A 19,938-nucleotide genomic window follows, 5' to 3' on the forward strand; every position below is an offset into this window, starting at 1 on the left:
AATTCTTACAAAGAACCAACATAAAAACATGTCACATGGAGTCTTTACCTATGATCTTAACAATCATCTCTCCATAGTGTGTATTAGAGATACTCATCTACAAAAATCTTATCCTCGTCTGATATTTAAAAATGTTGTTTATTTATCCAGTGTTTCCTGTACGCCTGACCCTGAGTTAGCTCTGGAACATTTCTTATTTATTTTTATACCCCTGGCAGATAAACTTGCTATTTTTAAAGGACTCATAGTCAAGATAAAATCCTTGATACACACCAAAGCAATCTGAATTTATTCAGCTTAGAAATCAGGCCTGGTCCAAAGCAAGGCAAACAAGGTGATTGGCAATATTTCAGGCAACTGTACTATAATTGATAAAAAAAATCTAAATCAAACTTCCTTTTAATAGGGCTGTTTCGACATTGTGGCAATTAAGCCCCTTTTTCTACTTACCCAGAGCCAGATGAACTAATGGATACATTTTTGATGTCGCTCCTTGCAGTTTGAAAGATATTTAAGGAGGTTCCTGGAGTCATTGCCAACATGCGCAATGACTTGAAGTCTTGCAGCTGGCATCTAACTCTGAGTAAGTAGAAAAAAGGGCTTAGTTGCCAAAATGTCACACTATCCATTAAACCCCCTTGAGTTGATGTCCCCGCACCCGCGGAAATCAAAATTGCGGAAATATTATTACCATAATAAAAAAAATCCCTATCAAAATCCATCTGCTTAAAGTAGAGATACATTTTTTGCATGGGCTGCGTCTCAATCCAATGGAAGGTGGCCAAGCTACAGTGATGTTTGTCAGACCATGAGTCTGAACAGTTTGGGCTACACACTAACATGACCCGTCTTTAGAATGGGGAGACTCTCACGAGCACGTACATGTATCTCATGAACACATACAGTTGAAGTCGGGAAGTTTACATACACCTTAGCCAAATACAGTTAAACTCAGTTTTTCACAAAATCCTAGTAAAAATTCCCTGTCTTAGGTCAGTTAAGATCACTACTTTATTTTAAGAATGTGAAATGTCAGAATAACAGTAGAGAGAATGATTTATTTCAGCTTTTATTTCTTTCATCACATTCCCAGTGGGTCAGAAGTTTACATACACTCAATTAGTATTTGGTAGCATTGCCTTTAAATTGTTTAACTTGGGTCAAACGTTTCGGGTAGCCTTCCACAAGCTTCCCACAATAAGTTGGGTGAATTTTGACTCATTCCTCCTGACAGAGCTGGTGTAACTGAGTCAGGTTTGTAGCCCTCGTTGCTCGCATGCGCTTTTTCAGTTCTGCCCACAAATGTTCCATAGGATTGAGGTCAGGGCTTTGCGATGGCCACTCCAATACCTTGACTTTGTTGTCCTTAAGCCATTTTGCTGCAACTTCATTGTCCATTTGGTCCATTTGGAAGACCCATTTGCAACCTTACTGATGTCTTGAGATGTTGCTTCAATATATCCACATACTTTTCCCTCCTCATGATGCCATCTATTTTGTGAAGTGCACCAGTCCCTCCTGCAGCAAAGCACCCCCGCAACCCCCATGCTTCACGGTTGGGATGGTGTTCTTCGGCTTGCAAGCCTCCCCCTTATTCCTCCAAACTTAACGATGGTCATTATGGCCAAACAGTTCTATTTTTGTTTCATCAGACCAGAGGACATTTCTCCACAAAGTACGATCTTTGTCCCCATGTGCAGTTGCAAACCGTAGTCTGGCTTTTTTATGGCGGTTTTGGAGCAGTGGCTTCTTCCTTGCTGAGCAGTCTTTCAGGTTATGTCGATATAGGACTCGTTTTACTGTGGATGTAGATACTTTTGTACCTGTTTCCTCCAGCATCTTCACAAGGTCCTTTGCTGTTATTCTGGGATTGATTTGCACTTTTTTCACCAAAATACGTTCATCTCAAGTTGACAGAATGCGTCTCCTTCCTGAGCGGTATGACGGCTGCGTAGTCCCATGGTGTTTATACTTGCGTACTATTGTTTGTACAGATGAATGTGGTACCTTCAGGTGTTTGGAAATTACTCCCAAGGATGAACCAGACTTGTGGAGGTCTACAATTTATTTTCTGAGGTCTTGGCTGATTTCTTTGGATTTTCCCATGATGTCAAGCAAAGAGGTACTGAGTTTTGAAGGTAGGCCTTGAAATACATCCACAGGTCCAATTGACTCAAATGATGTTAATTAGCCTATCAGAAGCTTCTAAAGCCATTTCTGGAATTTTCCAAGCTGTTTAAAGGCAGAGTCAACTTAGTGTCTGACCCACTGGAATTGTGATACAGTGAGTTATAAGTGAAATAATCTGTCTGTAAACAATTGTTGGACAAAGTACTTATGTCATGCACGAAGTAGATGTCCTAACCGACTTGCCAAAACTATAGTTTGTTAACAAGAAATTTGTGGAGTGGATGAAAAACAAGTTTTATTGACTCCAACCTAAGTGTATGTAAACCTCCGACTTCAACTGTACATATTTTACTCTAGGATGCCCAACAGTCTCACAAGACTTGTCTGAAGGTAGCCAGGTACCAGTTAAAACATTTTATGGAAGTATATATGGAAATAGTTTAGTGCCAACCAAAGGGGTTAAATGTGGGGGAAAAATATATATACAGTATAATAATTTCCTGATATTTTTTCCATCTCTCAGATATAGGATAGACACTTTAAAACAAAATACCCTTTCATGCATTTTTTTGACTATGTTTTTCCATGTATGAATGCTGTTAATCACCAAGTTTTATTTGTGGCAGACTTTGCACTAATCACTGCATTCTCTATCGGAAGGTAGACTGGCCCTCTCTGACATCACGTAGGTCAAAATGTTTCATTTTGTAGTAGTCCTTTTGCAGAAACTCCCACGTTGGAATTCCATCTGTCAACCAAGACTTAGGTACAACTGCTTTTACCCAGCGAGCATTCATGTATGTTGAAAAGACGTTGAAATTTGGTCCCACTGACCTGGCCTTGATTTCAACGCCCACAGAGGTCGTGATTTCAATGTCCACAGATGTTGTACCGGACTCAATTTGGAAAAAGTTGAGTTCAACTGATGGCTCACTGTCATATACCCTTATACAATATTGTATCATGATGGAGAGGCAATGCATGTTTGAATTTCACCAAGCAGAACAATTTGAGGTTGAAAAGATGATGTTGTCTCTTTCTGATGACACGTCACCAAGTACAGATAATCTTGTCGGCAAATCGCTTAGAGTCACAGCCAACCACATATCCACCCCAATTTGTCAAGTGCTTGACGTGTGAGGTGTGGCCAGAATTTGGAAAGAGTCAAATGTCATTCCTCTACCTGAAGACCAGAAATTGACCTTCACTGTTCCTAATAGCAGTCCTATATAAGATTACTGCCTGTATTGAGTAAAATAATGGAGAAAATTGTATTTGTGCAAAGGATTATTTCTCATGTAAAGTTTTGATAAGGGTTTTCAGCATGCATACAGAGAAGGTAATTCTACATGAATGGCCTTAGAGCAAATTTACATTTTACATTTACAGTTTAGTCATTTAGCAGACACTCCTATCAAGAGTGACTTACGGTTAGTACAAATTACAGACAATTGGCTAAAGAGCATGGATGACAGAATCTTAGTGGGGCCAGTGTTTAGACTTTAGTGCTGCTTCTGTTGTAATTGATCATTAACTATTTGTAGGTAAACTCAAGTGTTATGGATTCACATCCACTGCTCTATCCTGGATGGAAAGCTACTGTGCCTATCCAGGAGAAGGCAAAATGTTTTATTTCATGGAAGTTTCTCAGACAGTATATGTGGTGTTCCCCAAGGCAGCTTCCTAGGCCCACTCCTCTACTAAATTTTGACAAATGATTTACCTTAAATTATTGAAAAAGCAAGTGTGATTATGTATACTGATTACTCTGCAATGTATAGTGCTGCATCAGCATATAATGAGCTACCTCACATACTGAGCAATGAATTAAGAACTGAGCAATGAATTAAGAACACCACATTTGGGGCTCCTGAGTGGCGCAGCGGTCTAAGGCACTGCATCTCAGCACTAGAGGCATCACTACAGGCCCTGGTTCTATCCTGGGCTGTATCACAACCGGCTGTGATTGGGAGTCCCATAGGGTGCCGCAAAATTGGCACAGCGTCGTGCAGTTAGGGTTTGGCCAGGATAGGCCATCATTGTAAATAAGAATTTGTTCTTAATGGACTTGCCTAGTTAAATAAAATAAAAAATTGTGTTTGGCCCTATAAATATGCTTGCTGGTGACTCGCAATTAAACTTGTCAATAGATGGGGTGACACATTGGAAGCATTGCTATCCTGATCTGATCATATTGACCACATTGTTATTAAGATGGGAAAATGTATAGATGTGAACCCCCGAAAAATATACAAATATCTAACATTTGTAAGGTGATTAAATCTTTGGTCCTGTCACACCTAGAGTACTGTCCATTCATATGGTCACCTGCAGCAAAACAAAATCTTACAAAATCTCCAGCTAGCTCAAAACAGAGCTGCCAGACTAACTATTCATTGCCATGGCCATGGCTTTGTGTTAAAAGTAAATTACTCTCCGGTCTTTAGATTTTTCTCAGAAATGTAATCCAGTTCAAGAAACCCCATAATTTCTCAGTCCAATTAGTGTATACCAGTAATAGATATAATCACCAAACCATACCAAGGACAAATCTCCTCAAGTCATCACTGAATGGAATTCCTTACCAACTCAGATTTCCCAAGCAAAAAGTAAAATCACATTCAAGAAAAAATCTGATCGACCATATCACTTGACAGATACCGATCCCTGAATATGCTAATTGAATGTTAAAAGTTACCTTTCAGGTATTTTAACTGTCTGTAATGTCTACTTGTTCATTGTTTTTAATTGTAAATGTAAATTGTAAAGTGTTTTTGTTTGTAATGTATTGTTCATTATGTGTCAGCCCCAAGGAAGACTAGCTGTCATCATGGTGTCATGGCTAATGGGGATCGTAATAAAATTAAAACAAATGAAACAATATGAGTGCTCTGGAGCAGGTTTTCATCAAGGATCTCTCTGTACTTTGCCCCGTTCATCTGTAAATTGCATGATATTTTTCAATAGGATTTTATATAATTTTCCCCAAAATGTTTTATTTTTCTGTGGCAGTAAATGTTTATGAATGGCTCCTAAGTGTGTAATTACAATGTCAATTGATTCCCTGAGGGACAGTTGAAGATTACTTGAACTTTGGCTAATATATACAGTACCAGTCAAAAGTTTGGACACACCTTCTCATTCAAGGGTTTTTCTTTATTTTTACTATTTTCTACATTGTAGAATGTAGTGAAAACATCAAAACATCAAAACTATAAAATAACACATATGGAATGACGTAGTAACCAAAAAGTGTTAAACATATCAAAATAGATTTTAGATTCTTCAAAGTAGCCATCCTTTGCCTTGATGACAGCTTTGCACACTCTTGGCAAAGCTGGACAGTACCAAAATATATTATCTAATGATTGGATTTCATCACAGCAAAATCTGCAGAGCTGGGATGGTTGTATCCCCCATACTGTATATATAACATTATATTTGTTGAAAGAATTTTGTATAGTAATTTAAATTGAAAAATTCTAAGTTTTGAATCTGATTTTGTTTTGCTTATCAGTTAATAAACCATGTGTCACGCCCTGACCTTAGAGATCCTTTTTATGTCTCTATTTTGGTTGGTCAGGGCGTGAGTTGGGTTGGGCATTCTATGTTTGGTTCTGTGTGTTGTATTTCTATGTGTTTAGCCTGGTATGGTTCCCAATCAGAGGCAGCTGTCAATCGTTGTCTCTGATTGAGAACCATACTTAGGTAGCCTGTTCCCACCTGTGTTTGTGGGTAGTTGTTTTCTGTTTTGTGTATTGCACCTTGCAGAACTGTTCGTTTGTTGTTTTTTTGTTCTAGTATTCGTATTTATTAAAAGGATTATGAATACTTACCACACTGCACTTTGGTCTTCTCCTTCTCCCGACAACAGCCGTTACAGAACTACCCACCACCAACGGACCAAGCAGCGTGGAAAAAAGGAGGAATGGACATGGGAGGACATTCTGGAGTAAAATCCATGTATTGTCGAATAAAATGGTCGTAATCAATACCAGTTAATGGTTCCTGACAAAATGAGAAAAGTATTTCTATTGATAAAAGTTTTTTTTCAAGAAACTACATTTAAAAAAAAAGAAATGCCAAATGTGCCCGTAGTTGCAAAATCACCCAGATCTGTAGGAAAGTAAATCCAACCTAATCCCTAATTAAGATTTGATTTTAAGGCCTCAAATGTGAAGACTGTGCAAGGGGTGTGCAGACTTTCACTAGGCACTGTAAAACACAAATGGAGCAAACACTCACAGACACTGGCCCCTGTATACAGGAGATTGTACCACTGCTTTCTGTATACTGTTCTGCAACCCTGTCCTCTCAGTTCTATATTGCCTGGCAATCTCACCATATATTTTACTCCCACACCAAGAGACCATTTACAAAAGGCTCATTAAATATTGAATGTTTCAAACAATCCCACTAGCCTCATTCCCTATGGACAGGTGTCAGCAAATTCCCAGAAGGCATCTACTTTACCATATTGCTTTGACTATCTTTTAATGAATTTTGAGTATCACATCTGATATTTGCCAGTCTATATGACACTTTGTTGCTACTCAAGCTCAGCGTGACATGGCAGGTTGGAATTAACCTGTTACCGGAGCAATTTCTCCTAACCCACTGTACTAATTAACCCTTCTGATTGTTATGCTTTGACAAGTGATGCTAACTGACAAGTAGCAGCCTGTCTGGATATTAAAGAGTATGTCTTCAGCTCAACTCTACATCTGCTGAACATAATCATGCCCATTTATGTTGTGGTGTGGGTATTGGAACATGGCCGTAGATTTTGTGTGGTCGGTTGTATACATGATCCTCCTTCATTTGGAAGCACACAAAAATAATGTATAACTTTATTTGGGGTAAAAGTATTGATATGATTATTTCATCGGGGAAAATGAGCCCAGAATAGAAAGCACATCTTTTTCAACCATTTTATGTAATTGTGTTGGATTGGAGACCTCATATATGTGCGCACACACATGAGATCTAGTGTGTATGTTAGTGTTCTTTTGCAGTGCGTACAGTATGCATGAGGGGTGTTGGCTGCTCAAACAGTAGGTCAGACTGCCAGAGCCATGTGAGGGTCTCCCGTTGGGGAGAGGGAAGCACCAATCACACATCAGCTCACGTATCATAGCCAGCAGGCAGGGTCGCTTCACACATGTGACTCTCCAGCAAAACACAGCACGTGTAAAAAATGAGGGACCTGAGCAAAACATACTACAAAAGCACTGCAGCATATTTACGTGCTGTCAGCTGACCTCAAGTGCTGCCATACTGAGTGGTGCATGCCATACTGAGTGGCTGTAGATACATTTATGGTTTCAATATACCAGATCCCCATATTGCTTCAGTTTCTCCCAACTACTAAATACAGTAGCTATATTTCAGTACAAATAAATAAAGTCAGGCTTTAGTGAAGACAGTAGGTCTCTCCCTTTCATTTTCTCTATCTGTCTTCGTGATTGCTTGTGTAAGTATCTCTTTAGTTTTGCAAACTGTTTAGCAAACTGTGGATATAGTGTTTTTAAAGCAACAATTAAAAGAATCACATTAAAAACAAACCATGTTTCAGCTGCAGCATCACTTCTGCCTGTGTGTTACTGTTCCAGCTACCTTCCTGGGAAACATTACCTTGGATGAGGAGGACCTGCGTATGTTTAAGGTGGACCGCATTCTGGATGTCATAGGACCATCCAGACCTTCAACAATACAGATGCAGGTCCAGTGTGGGAGCTGCGCTGGACCTGGAGGATCCAAGACTGGGGTCCATTTAGGGTGTTTTCACATGACTGCCATCTCCTTTGCAAATTCATGCATGAATTTGAGATGCGAGGTTACATTAAAATGTATTGAATGACCTCAAACCTGCATGGGCCACATATCTGTTTGCATGTGTCTGTTCCAGTGAATGGTTCGTGAGAGCAGTAAGAATGACACTTCTCCAGACAGTCAGGCCCAGGGTTCCCCACTGATTTTCATTACAGCAGAACATTGCCAGTTGCTTCAGAGCTGTGACCCTCTTAAGTTGTCCTTGACACAAAAAAAGATGGTAATGCACTTCAGGCAGGAACGCTTCACTGTCATTTTAGCATTTTGTCTTCGGCTCCTGTGGTTTCAAACCTAATGATTCTCTCCATGAGCAGCAGCTCTACATGCCTCTCCATTGCTCTTAAACTTTTTCACAATATCTGCTATTCAGACAGGGTTCATGCTGCACATTGCAGGACCAACTGATCTTTATTCTCTCATATTCTTTGTATAAGATTTTGATAAAGACTGGGAACAAATGGGCTCGGAGTCTGTCTGGTCGAGCAGTAACGCTCTTGTCCTCGGAACCACATACGGAAGCCGGATTGATCCCTGCATCCACCCTATGCATTTCTTATCCTTCTGTCTCTGTTTCTCTTCTGTCATTTCACAAATAAATACAAATATGAAAGGAGTTTGAAATTCTTTAATTCTTCTTTAAAAAAATATAGTAAGAAAAGACTGGGAACAAAGCTGTGAGGTAGTTATTGTATAAAGGGATTTGATTGTGAACAGTGTACTGTAAGTGTGTGTTTGCCTGGATGTGTCTGTGTTATTGTCAGAATTCATGGCAAAAAAGGAAACCGGGAACATTGCCTCAGAGCAAAGTCTTTCTTCATTTTCTAAATCTGGGCTTTCATGTGTGACTGACCACAGAGCTAGAGCTGTGTTGTATTTCTCCAGTTACAGAGTTTGACCATGCTGGGTTATTGAAGTGTCAACTTATAAACAACAACAACAAAAAATGAGTAGAACTCAGTGATAATGGGTAGTTTTTCAATTCATTTGATATCAATGATGTAATAAGTTATTCTGTGTGCTGAATTGACTGAAATAAATGTGAATCAACCACAATCCTACAAGTGGGAAAAACCCCACTGTCTCCTAAGTGCATATCCCCCTGAAAGACCGTGTCTCCCTCTACAGGTGTTGCTCCTATGTGGGCTGGAGGGGAGGGGGTCCCCAGGCCATCTCAATAGGAAAGAACTGTGACAAGTTTGGGATCGTTGTGCATGAGCTGGGCCATGTGATCGGCTTCTGGTACCAGCATACATGTCCCGACTGCGATGAACATGTCAGTATTATCAGAGACAACATCCATCCATCCATCCATCCATCCATCCATCCATCCATCCATCCATCCATCCATCCAGGTAGGTAGGTAGGTAGGTAGGTAGGTAGGTAGGTAGGTAGGTAGGTAGGTAGGTAGGTAGGTAGGTAGGTAGGTAGGTAGGTAGGTAGGTAGGTAGGTAGGTAGGTAGGTAGGTAGGTAGGTAGGTAGGTAGGTAGGTAGGTAGGTAGGTAGGTAGGTAGGTAGGTAGGTAGGTAGGTAGGTAGGTAGGTAGGTAGGTAGGTAGGTAGGTAGGTAGGTAGGTAGGTAGGTAGGTAGGTAGGTAGGTAGGTAGGTAGGTAGGTAGGTAGGTAGGTAGGTAGGTAGGTAGGTAGGTAGGTAGGTAGGTAGGTAGGTAGGTAGGTAGGTAGGTAGGTAGGTAGGTAGGTAGGTAGGTAGGTAGGTAGGTAGGTAGGTAGGTAGGTAGGTAGGTAGGTAGGTAGGTAGGTAGGTAGGTAGGTAGGTAGGTAGGTAGGTAGGTAGGTAGGTAGGTAGGTAGGTAGGTAGGTAGGTAGGTAGGTAGGTAGGTCGGTCGGTCGGTCGGTCGGTCGGTCGGTCGGTCGGTCGGTCGGTCGACGACTAATAACAACACTGAGGCGGGCAGCTCTTAGTTCATCTCAGTTACACAGACAGCTGGTGAAGTCTGATCTTTACGCATCAGTGTATTATTCTGAACATATTGTACATTCTATTAATTCTCTACATTCCCATAATCTGTTCTGCTCTAGGAATTCAAAATCTCAGGTAAACATTAAATTAGGCACAGATGTTTTCTGAATGACTTATTGGCAGATGTAGACAGCAGGCCTCTCTGAAGAGTTCCCTGTGGATGGGTTCCACTCTAAATCTTCGTCCATGTAAAGACCTTTCAGAGGGGTTTTTCTCCAGAACCCATCTCCGTCCTCCACATGGTCGTACAAGTGAGTCCTGTAGAGGTCCATGGAGGTAAGGTTCAAAATGATCTGTGAGAGACAGGCAGACAGACAGGCACACAGACAGGCACACAGACAGACAGGCCAACAGGCAGACAGACAGACAGACAGACAGACAGACAGACAGACAGACAGACAGACAGACAGACAGACAGACAGACAGACAGACAGACAGACAGACAGACAGACAGACAGACAGACAGACAGACAGACAGACAGACAGACAGACAGACAGACAGACAGACAGACAGACAGACAGACAGACAGACAGACAGACAGACAGACAGACAGACAGTGAGAGAGTGAGAGACAGTGAGAGAGAGAGAAAAGAAAGGAAGGAGTCAAGTTTGTTAAGGACAGCACACTACATTTGAGTCATTTAGCAGACACTCAAATCAAATCAAAGTTTATTTGTCACGTGCGTCGAATATAACAGGTGTAGACCTTACAGTGAAATGCTTACTTACAGGCTCTAACCAATAGTGCAAAAAAGGTATTAAGTGAACAATAGGTAAGTAAAGAAATAAAACAACAGTAAAAATACAGGCTATATACAGTAGCGAGGCTATATACAGTAGCGAGGCTATAAAAGTAGCGAGGCTACATACAGACACCGGTTAGTCAGGCTGATTGAGGTAGTATGAACATGTAGATATGGTTAAAGTGACTATGCATATATGATGAACAGAGAGTAGCAGTAGCGTAAAAGATGGATTGGCGGGTGGTGGGTGGCGGGACGCAATGCAGATAGCCCATTAGCCAATGTGCGGGAGCACTGGTTGGTCGGCCCAATTGAGGTATTATGTACATGAATGTATAGTTAAAGTGACAATGCATATATAATAAACAGAGAGTAGCAGCAGTGTAAAAAGAGGGGTTGGGGGGAGGGACACAATGCAAATAGTCCGGGTAGCCATTTGATTACCTGTTCAGGAGTCTTATGGCTTGGGGGTAAAAACTGTTGAGAAGCCTTTTTGTCCTAGACTTGGCACTCCGATACCGCTTGCCATGCGGTAGTAGAGAGAACAGTCTATAACTGGGGTGGCTGGGGTCTATGACAATTTTTAGGGCCTTCCTCAGACACCGCCTGGTGTAGAGGTCCTGGATGGCAGGCAGCTTAGACCCAGTGATGTACTGGGCCGTACGCACTACCCTCTATAGTGCCTTGCGTTCAGAGGCCGAGCAATTGCCGTACCAGGTAGTGATGCAACCAGTCAGGATGCTCTTATCCAGAGCGACTTACAGGAGCAATTAGGGTTAAGTGCCTTGCTAAAGGGCACATTGACAGATTTCTCACCAATTCGGCTAGTCGGGAATCAAACAAGCGACCTTTCGGTTACTGGCCCAATGCTCTTAACCCCTTGGATACCTGCTGCTCCCAAGAAATACACACAAAACTGGTGATTTAAACCTACAACCCATTGGCTGCAAGGCAGGGATTCAACTCCAGAGCCACAGACTCCTGAGGCTATTAAGAGGCTATTTCTGAACAATTCTAAACAGGGAAGACTGAAGCCAATGCACTTCAATTAAATTCAACCAGAACTATCATCTCCTTTGGTTATAGGATACGGTATGTTTGTTGTCAAGTGAACTGACTGAACTCACTGAGAAACTCACTGCATAGATGTGAACTGAGTTTGACGGCTAGCCCTTGGCTGTTTTCAACCTACTTTCTCTTCAGGTGTGACAGAGATCCTCCAGATACAGTGGACGTAGGCTGCATATCCATTGGGATAACCAGGAGAGGAGAAGTTTCCACTACTGTCCTGTAGGCGGTCCCCACACCCTGCCCACAAAACACAACACAGCACACAGTGAAAAAGAAACACACTCTAAACATACCACAGAAATGGATACAGTAAGCTACCATAGAGAGACGTTGCTGGGATACAAAATACAAGTTTTCATTTCAGCTGTCTCAACTAAGATTTCCCTTAGCCTTATAAAGGAGGCACAATACCAAGCACTTGATCGTTGCTGATTGATTGGTTGTTGAATTGTAACAACTGTGGCCCGTTCCTGGGGCTTGAGTTCTCCAGATTACAACAATAAACTGAATTCCAATTTTTGGAAACTAAAGAATCAATCAATCTCCTTTGAATGGGCGGGGGTGGTAGTAGTCAGATCTTGTGCAGGGTTTATTCTCATGTTCTCTCTGACATTTCAAGTGGTGAAAAGCCTACATGAGTCAGGGGGTCTGTGAAGTTGGATATGTCTTGTACACTTGTAGAGTTTGCGAGCTTGTGCGATGTCCCCTTTGCTCAGCCTTGTCCTCTGCCCAATGGGTGGCCTGACTCCATTGACATCATAACAGGCAGAATGGTGTCTAAGAAGATGCCTCTGAAGTTGAAATCCACATAAAGGGAAACAGCGCCACTCCTCGACCCCAGTGCATTTATCCTGGTGTTTGTTTTGTTGCTGAAAGGTAGAGTAGCATCCAGCATCGTGGTAAAAAAAGCAAATGACAGTACTCTGCTGTTCTAACACACGTGCAAAAATGAGGGGGAAAAGTGTATGTTGTTTGAAGTAACTTCTTTGTTGTTGTAACATGGCAAATGGACGTGGCAGTTTCACCAGTACGGATCCAGCTTTAAGAGAGACCTCTCCCTATTCTCTCTTTGCAAAACAAAATGTTTCATTTGTATTCAGCTGACTTTTAAGCCTTTTTTGTACTGTCAAAACTCAACCATTCATCCTAGAGATCACCATCATCAACAACAGTTCCAGCACTGGAAAAGCAGTCATGACTTGGCACTGCTGAGGAGCAGGACATAATAAGAAATGTTCACATGGGGTTCCGGTTTGACACTTTTCTCCTTTATCGACCTCCCTTTCTGTCCCCCCAGCAGCCAGTTGTCACCCAGTTCCCATGGTGATGCACCCTTGAATGGCAGGCATGTGAAAATGGAGCAGTCTGAACGAGGGCTTTATGCTGTGCCAACGGGCTCAGTGGAGCCCAGACCTGAAAGCCTAGATTGTCCCAAACAAAGACCCAACTGACAGCCCTATATTTACCCTGGCCTGCCACCATGACCCTGGCCTGCCACCATGACCCTGGCCTGCCACCATGACCCTGGCCTGCCACCATGACCCTGGCCTGCCACCATGACCCTGGCCTGCAAAGTGTTGGTGGAGGTAAACAATCTTAACACCAACAGGGTAACAACATGCACGAGACAGAAATGAAAAGGCATCGGTCTTCTGTGAAGTCATTCTAATCACAATCAGGACCCAATCCCCATGGCATCCCAGGGTTCTTTGAAGTCAGATCTAGGTGCAAAGTGTTTGTTTTGTTGGATGATAACCAGTTCCTGACAATGACATTGTTATTCTAATATGTATACTAAGTAGAAGATTTAATGTTATCATGCACACGCAACCTGACTAGAACATGTCAGGTGAAAAACAAAGTACTTGAGTGAATAATACTCAACTGAAGGTTAGACTAAATCATATGTACACTGAATAAAAATATAAGCGCAACATGCAACAATTTCAACGGTTTTACTGAGTTACAGTTCATATAAGGATATCAGTCCATTGAAATAAATTCAATACGTCCTAATCTATGGATTTCACATGACAGGGCAGGGGCGCAGGCAGCCATGGGTGGCCTGGGAGGGCACCCACTAGGGAGCCAGGCCCAGCCAATCAGACTTGAGTTTTTTCCCACAAAAGGGCTTTATTACAGACAGAAATGCAAATCAGTTTTATCAGCTGTCCAGGTGGCTGGTCTCAGACGATCCGTAGGTGAAGAAGCCGGATGTGGAGGTCCTGGGGTGTCGTGGTTCCACGTGGTCTGCAGTTGTGAGGCTGGTTGGACGTACTTACAAATTCTCTAAAATGACGTTGGAGGCAGCTTATGGTAGAGCAATGAACATTCAAGTCTCTGGCAACAGCTCTGGTGAACATTCCTGCAGTCAGCATGCCAATTGCACGCTCCTTCAAAACTTGAGACATCTGTGGCATTGTGTTGTGTGACAGAACTGCACATTTTAGAGTGGCCTTTTATTGTCCACAGCACAAGGTGCACCTGTGTAATGTTCATGCTGTTTAATCAGCTTCTTGATATGCCACACCTGTCAGGTCGATGGATTATCTTGGCAAAGGAGGAATGCACACCAACAGGGATGTAAACAAATTTGTGCACAGAATTTAAGAGAAATATGTCAGAATGTGTGCGTACTGGTAGCGAAGTCAGGTGCAGGAGAGCAGAGATTTGTGAACAGGCGCACACTTTATTTAGGCAAAAGTGCAAAATGCGCAAAACAGTCACAAGAATTATGTTTAACAATAAACATCTTCGTGAAAAATAACACGGAAAAAACAAGCCAGTCTGGCAGGTCAACAATACACACGTAACACAAACAATCTTACACAAAGACATGATGGGGAACAGAGGAATAAATACATGTAGATTGATTGGGGAATGAAAACCAGGTGTGCAGGGAACAAGACAAAACAAATGGATACATGAAAAATGGAGCGGCAATGGCTAGAAAGCCGGTGACGTCGACCGCCAAACGCCGCCTGAAGAAGGAGAGGAGCCGACTTCGGCTAAAGTCGTGACAAAATAGGCTTTTTGTGCGTTTAAAACATTTCTGGGATATTTTCTTTCAGCTCATGAAACATGGGACCAACACTTTACATGTTGCATTTATATTTTTGTTTCGTATAGATGCTGAGGAGTGGAATGATTGACCTTTGAGACAATTTTATTGTCCAAATAGACAGTAACCAATTAACAAAACAGAGCTTATGAATAATCAGTTCTTTGTACCAACCTGGAAAAGGTGTTCGGTGCATAATGCATGATGCTGTCAAAGTCGTACACTTCCCCAAGAGAGTCCACCTCCCCTGGCGACATGTTCAGAAAGTTATACTCTTGTCCTGGGACAAATGGGAAGAATCAAGATTTTTTTTTAAATCAGGTTTTATCAAATATGTGACTAAACAAACAGTCATTGGGTTTTTGTACAGAACTTTGTGACATCGGCTGATGTAAAAAGGGCTTTATAAATACATTTGATTGACTGATTGATTGATTGATTGGCAGATGTAGACAGCAGGCCTCTCTAGTTCTCTATGGATGGGTTCTACTCTAAATCTTCTTCCATGTAAAGACCTTTCAGAGGGGCTTTTCTCCAGAACAAGTCACGGACCTCCACATGGTCATACCAGCACAAGTGAGTCCTGTAGAGGTCTATGGAGGTAAAGTTCAAAATGATCTGCGAGAGACAGGCAGGCAGGCCGACCGACCGACCGACACTCCTTGCACAACATTCTGATGGAAGATCATCAAAAGTAAGAGAATATTTATGATGTTATTTCGTATTTTTGTGGAATATGTTGGCTCCAACAAGGCGGAGAATAGGTGAGCGCTGTCTCACAATATTGCATGCTGTATGTTGTACTAAAGTTATTTTTTTAAATCTAACACAGCGGTTGCATTTATGGCTGCAGCCCGACGCCGGTACACTTATGACAACAGCCAGCTCAAAGTGCAGGGCGCGAAATTCAAAAGATATTTTTTTTAAATATTTAACTTTCACACATTAACAAGTCCAAGACACCAGATGAAAGGTGCACATCTTGTGAATCAAGCCAACATGTCCGATTTTTAAAATGTTTTACAGGGAAGACACAATATGTAAATCTATTAGCTAATCACGTTAGCAAAAGACACCAATATTCTTACTCCATCAGTTTATGACTCCATCAGTAGCTATCACAAATTCGGCCAAATAAAGATAAAAATAGCCACTAACCAAGAAACAACCTCATCAGATGACAGTCTGATAACATATTTATTGTATAGCATATGTTTTTTTCGAAAAAATTGCATATTTCAGGTATAATTCATAGTTTACATTTCAGCTACAATCAGAAATTGCACCGAAAGCAGCCATACTATTTACAGACACCAACGTCAAATACCTAATTACTCATCATAAAACATTTCTGAAAAATACATAGTGTACAGCAATTGAAAGACAGGCATCTTGTGATTCTAGACAATATTTCCGATTTATTAAATGTTTTACAGCGCAAACAAAATGTAGCGTGATATTAGCATAGCCACAATAGCCAGAAACACTTAGGCGCCCACGACCAGTCAACATGCACGACAGATATTAGAAATAGCATCATAAAATGTTTCTTACTTTTGGTGATCTTCCGTCAGAATGTTGGATAAGGTGTCCTTTGTCCAGAATAGTCGTTGTTTTGATCTGGAACGGCAAATATCCCTCTTCATTTACCATGGGCACTTGCCAAGTGACACGGATTACTCCAACGTCAACAAAGTTAGAAAACGGAACACGGCAAAACTCCCGAAAAAGTTTCAATAATCTGATTAAACTATATTGAAAAAACATACGTTACGATGATATGGTGACATGTATCAAATCAAATCTAAGACGGAGATGTTCGTCTTTCATAACGACAGCTAAACAGAAGCCATATCCATGTCCTCTTTCGCGCGCTCCAGAAACAGGAAATGGACGGTCACGTCAAACAAAGACCTTTTATTCCACCTCAGACCAAGATAGACACGAAATTTCTTCTCTCACCGCATCTTGACAACCAGGGGAAGGCGTAGGAAGTGTTTGTAGACTCTTACGTAACACGCCCATGTATAGGCATGCAGTTGAACAGAGCATAGATTTCTGACATTTCACTTCCTGGTCAGGAAAAGTGCTGCAGAAGGATTTCTGTTTCACTCAGAGAAATAATTCAAACGTTTTTAGAAACTAGAGAGTGTTTTCTATCCAATTGTAATAATAATATGCATATTGTACGAGCAAGAATTGAGTACGACACCGTTTGAAATGGGCACATATTATCTGGCTACTCAATACGCCCCCTGCAGCCATAACAGGTTAGAACCAGTGTATCTTTCATTTGCTGTACAACATGTATTCTTTTGTAAAGTTTATGATGAGTTCTTTGGTTAGATTACGTGACTGTCCAAAATATCTCCGGACAATTTGGTGCATCATGGCTACATATTCACAATGTAAAACCAGGATTTGTACCTCTAAATATGCACATTTTCGAACAAAACATAAATGTATTGTATAACATGATCTGATGAAGTTGTCCAAAGGTTAGTGATTAATTTTATCTCTATTTGTGGGTTTTGTGAAAGCTATCTTTACGGTGAATAAATGGCGTTGTGTGTTTGGCTATTGTGGTGAGCTAATATAAATATATAGTGTGTTTTTGCTGTAAAACACTTAAAAAATCGGAAATATTGGCTGGATTTACAAGATGTTTATCTTTCATTTGCTGTACACCATGTATTTTTCATAAATGTTTTATGATGAGTATTTATGTATTTCACGTTGCTCTCTGTAATAATTCTGGCTGTTTTGGTGCTATTTGTGATGGTGGCTGCAATGTAAAACTACGATTTATACCTCAAATATGCACATTTTCGAACAAAACATAAATGTATTGTATAACATGATGTTATAAGACTGTCATCTGATGAAGTTGTTCAAGGTTAGTGATTAATTTTATCTCTATTTGTGGGTTTTGTGAAGCTACCTTTGTGGTGGAAACATGGTGAAAACATGGCGTTGTGTGTTTGGCTATTGTGGTGAGCTAATATAAATATATATATATATATTGTGTTTTCGCTGTAAAACATTTTAAAAATCGGAAATGATGGCTGGATTCACAAGATGTTTATCTTTCATTTGCTGTATTGGACTTGTGATTTCATGAAAATTATATTATATGATATCCCTGTCGCGTTAGGCTAGGCTATGCTAGTCAGCTTTTTTGATGAGGAGGATCCCGGATCCGGGAGGGTGACTCGTTAGACTTCTTCTGGCTGCATGCCCGAAGCCGGGCACAATATGACAACAGCCAGCTCAAGTGCAGGGCGCGAAATTCAACATCGACTAGTCGACATCTAGTGGAAGACGTATGAAGTGCATGTATACTGATATATATCAAGGACATTTATAGGCAGGCCCTAGAACAGAGCATCGATTTCAGATTTTCCACTTCCTGTCAGGAAGTTTGCTGCAAAATGAGTTCTGTTTTACTCACAGATATAATTCAAACGGTTTTAGAAACTAGAGTGTTTTCTATCCAATAGTAATAATAATATGCATATTGTACGAGCAAGAATTGAGTACGAGGCCGTTTGAAATGGGCACCTTTTATCCGGCTACTCAATACTGCCCCTGCAGCCCAAACAGGTTAAATTCAAGAAAACGTTCAATTATTTCCCATTCACCTGTTCCCTGAACTTTATCTTTCTGTACATATCTCACCAATAATACATTTTGCTCAGTACGAGAAATGTCTGGAGTTGCATCACATATAACTGAGTAATAGATTACATCTTCTCTCATCAAGTATTGTTTTCAAAACCCTTTTTGGCTCTCGGGGCTGAGGTAATGAGTCAGTCGTGCTCCTTTCTTTTTGTCCCTGCCTTTCTGTAAAAGCTCACGTAATAGTGTAATTATTAAACTTTATTTTTTATTACGCTTTTCGTAATTATTACGCGTAATTATTGTCATAATTTGACAACAGTTCAAGTAAGCCTAGGCAATGTCCATTATGCACATCCATATTGAGTGATTTCCCCCAGAATGGCAGATTCCTAGATGCTAAGTACAGTGTCACATCCAACATCCTTTATAGAAGTGCTCTGTTTTTTTTCTGACTGGATTTGTTTCTGCAGCTGACTGTCTATACCTGTAGCTGTTACGGTATGCTGCAGATTTTTCCATTTCCAGTAACAGCTCTTGTAAAACACACCATCCTCATGCTCTGGTAGTTTGTCATACATGCTCCACCATTACACTGATATCTTATAGTCATCTTTACTATTCAGAACTGGGTGATGGTTTACTTTGCTCATGAGAAAAAAGAATGCAATATAATGCCTTTACACTCTTACTATAAATAAGCCAGTCTCTCTGCACCTTTTCTCTTCTGTTTGCTGACTTACTGTACTGTTAATAGTTGGGGAATGGCTTGCCTTCTGAGTCTGGGGGCATGATTTTATACAGTATCTCTCCTCACCACACCTTTTGGCTAGTCTGCGAACACTTGCTTCTCTTTCATGGTCTTGTATTTTCTCTGGCCACAGTGCTGGATCATCTAAAACCTCATCTTCCTCACTTCGAATCTGTCCATACTTTTCCTTTCCGTTATTACTTGCTTGTTCAATCTCTTCTGTCACTCCTTCACTGGCACTGCTGCTACTCTTTAATTCCTCTTCCTCCTCCCTGATCTCCTCAGCATCAGAGTCTGTCTGACAGCTTTCTACTGAGATTCTGCCTACCTGGGGCTCTCTAGGCACTAGGAAGTGAGTAAACAAAGGGAATTTTAGGTTTAATGTTCGCTCCTACAAAGGTCACGATACTTAAAAATCTACTACTGAAATACATATTTTTTTAATAGTATACATATCAAATAGAATACGTATTTAAGTGTGTCTAAGTCATCATGTACCTAACTTTACAATTTAAAAATGGTCTAGTGTCGTGGCTGAATCAGAATTAGTTAGGTAACATAGATAGATAAGATGTTATTTTCATCATATGCTTGTGAGATACTTGTCATTAGAATGGTTCCCTTTAGACTATAGGGTTGGCAGTGCATTTTCCCTTCTCAGTTTGGGCTTAGTCACTTGGGGCCCAGAGAGGGGAGAGGTCAGGCTTGTCTTCATATGTCAATGTATCTGTTAAACCATGTGGTGCTATGTAG

The 19,938-nt window shown here is 40.9% G+C and overlaps 1 pseudogene; it reads right to left on the bottom strand.

Moving 5' to 3' along the window:
- Positions 1 to 10,053: 10,053 nt before the first annotated feature.
- On the bottom strand, positions 10,054 to 19,015 carry LOC120025587 (annotated as a pseudogene).
- Positions 19,016 to 19,938: the final 923 nt, after the last annotated feature.

The sequence above is a fragment of the Salvelinus namaycush genome, chromosome 31 (assembly GCF_016432855.1).
Source record: "Salvelinus namaycush isolate Seneca chromosome 31, SaNama_1.0, whole genome shotgun sequence".
Lineage (NCBI taxonomy): Eukaryota > Metazoa > Chordata > Actinopteri > Salmoniformes > Salmonidae > Salvelinus > Salvelinus namaycush.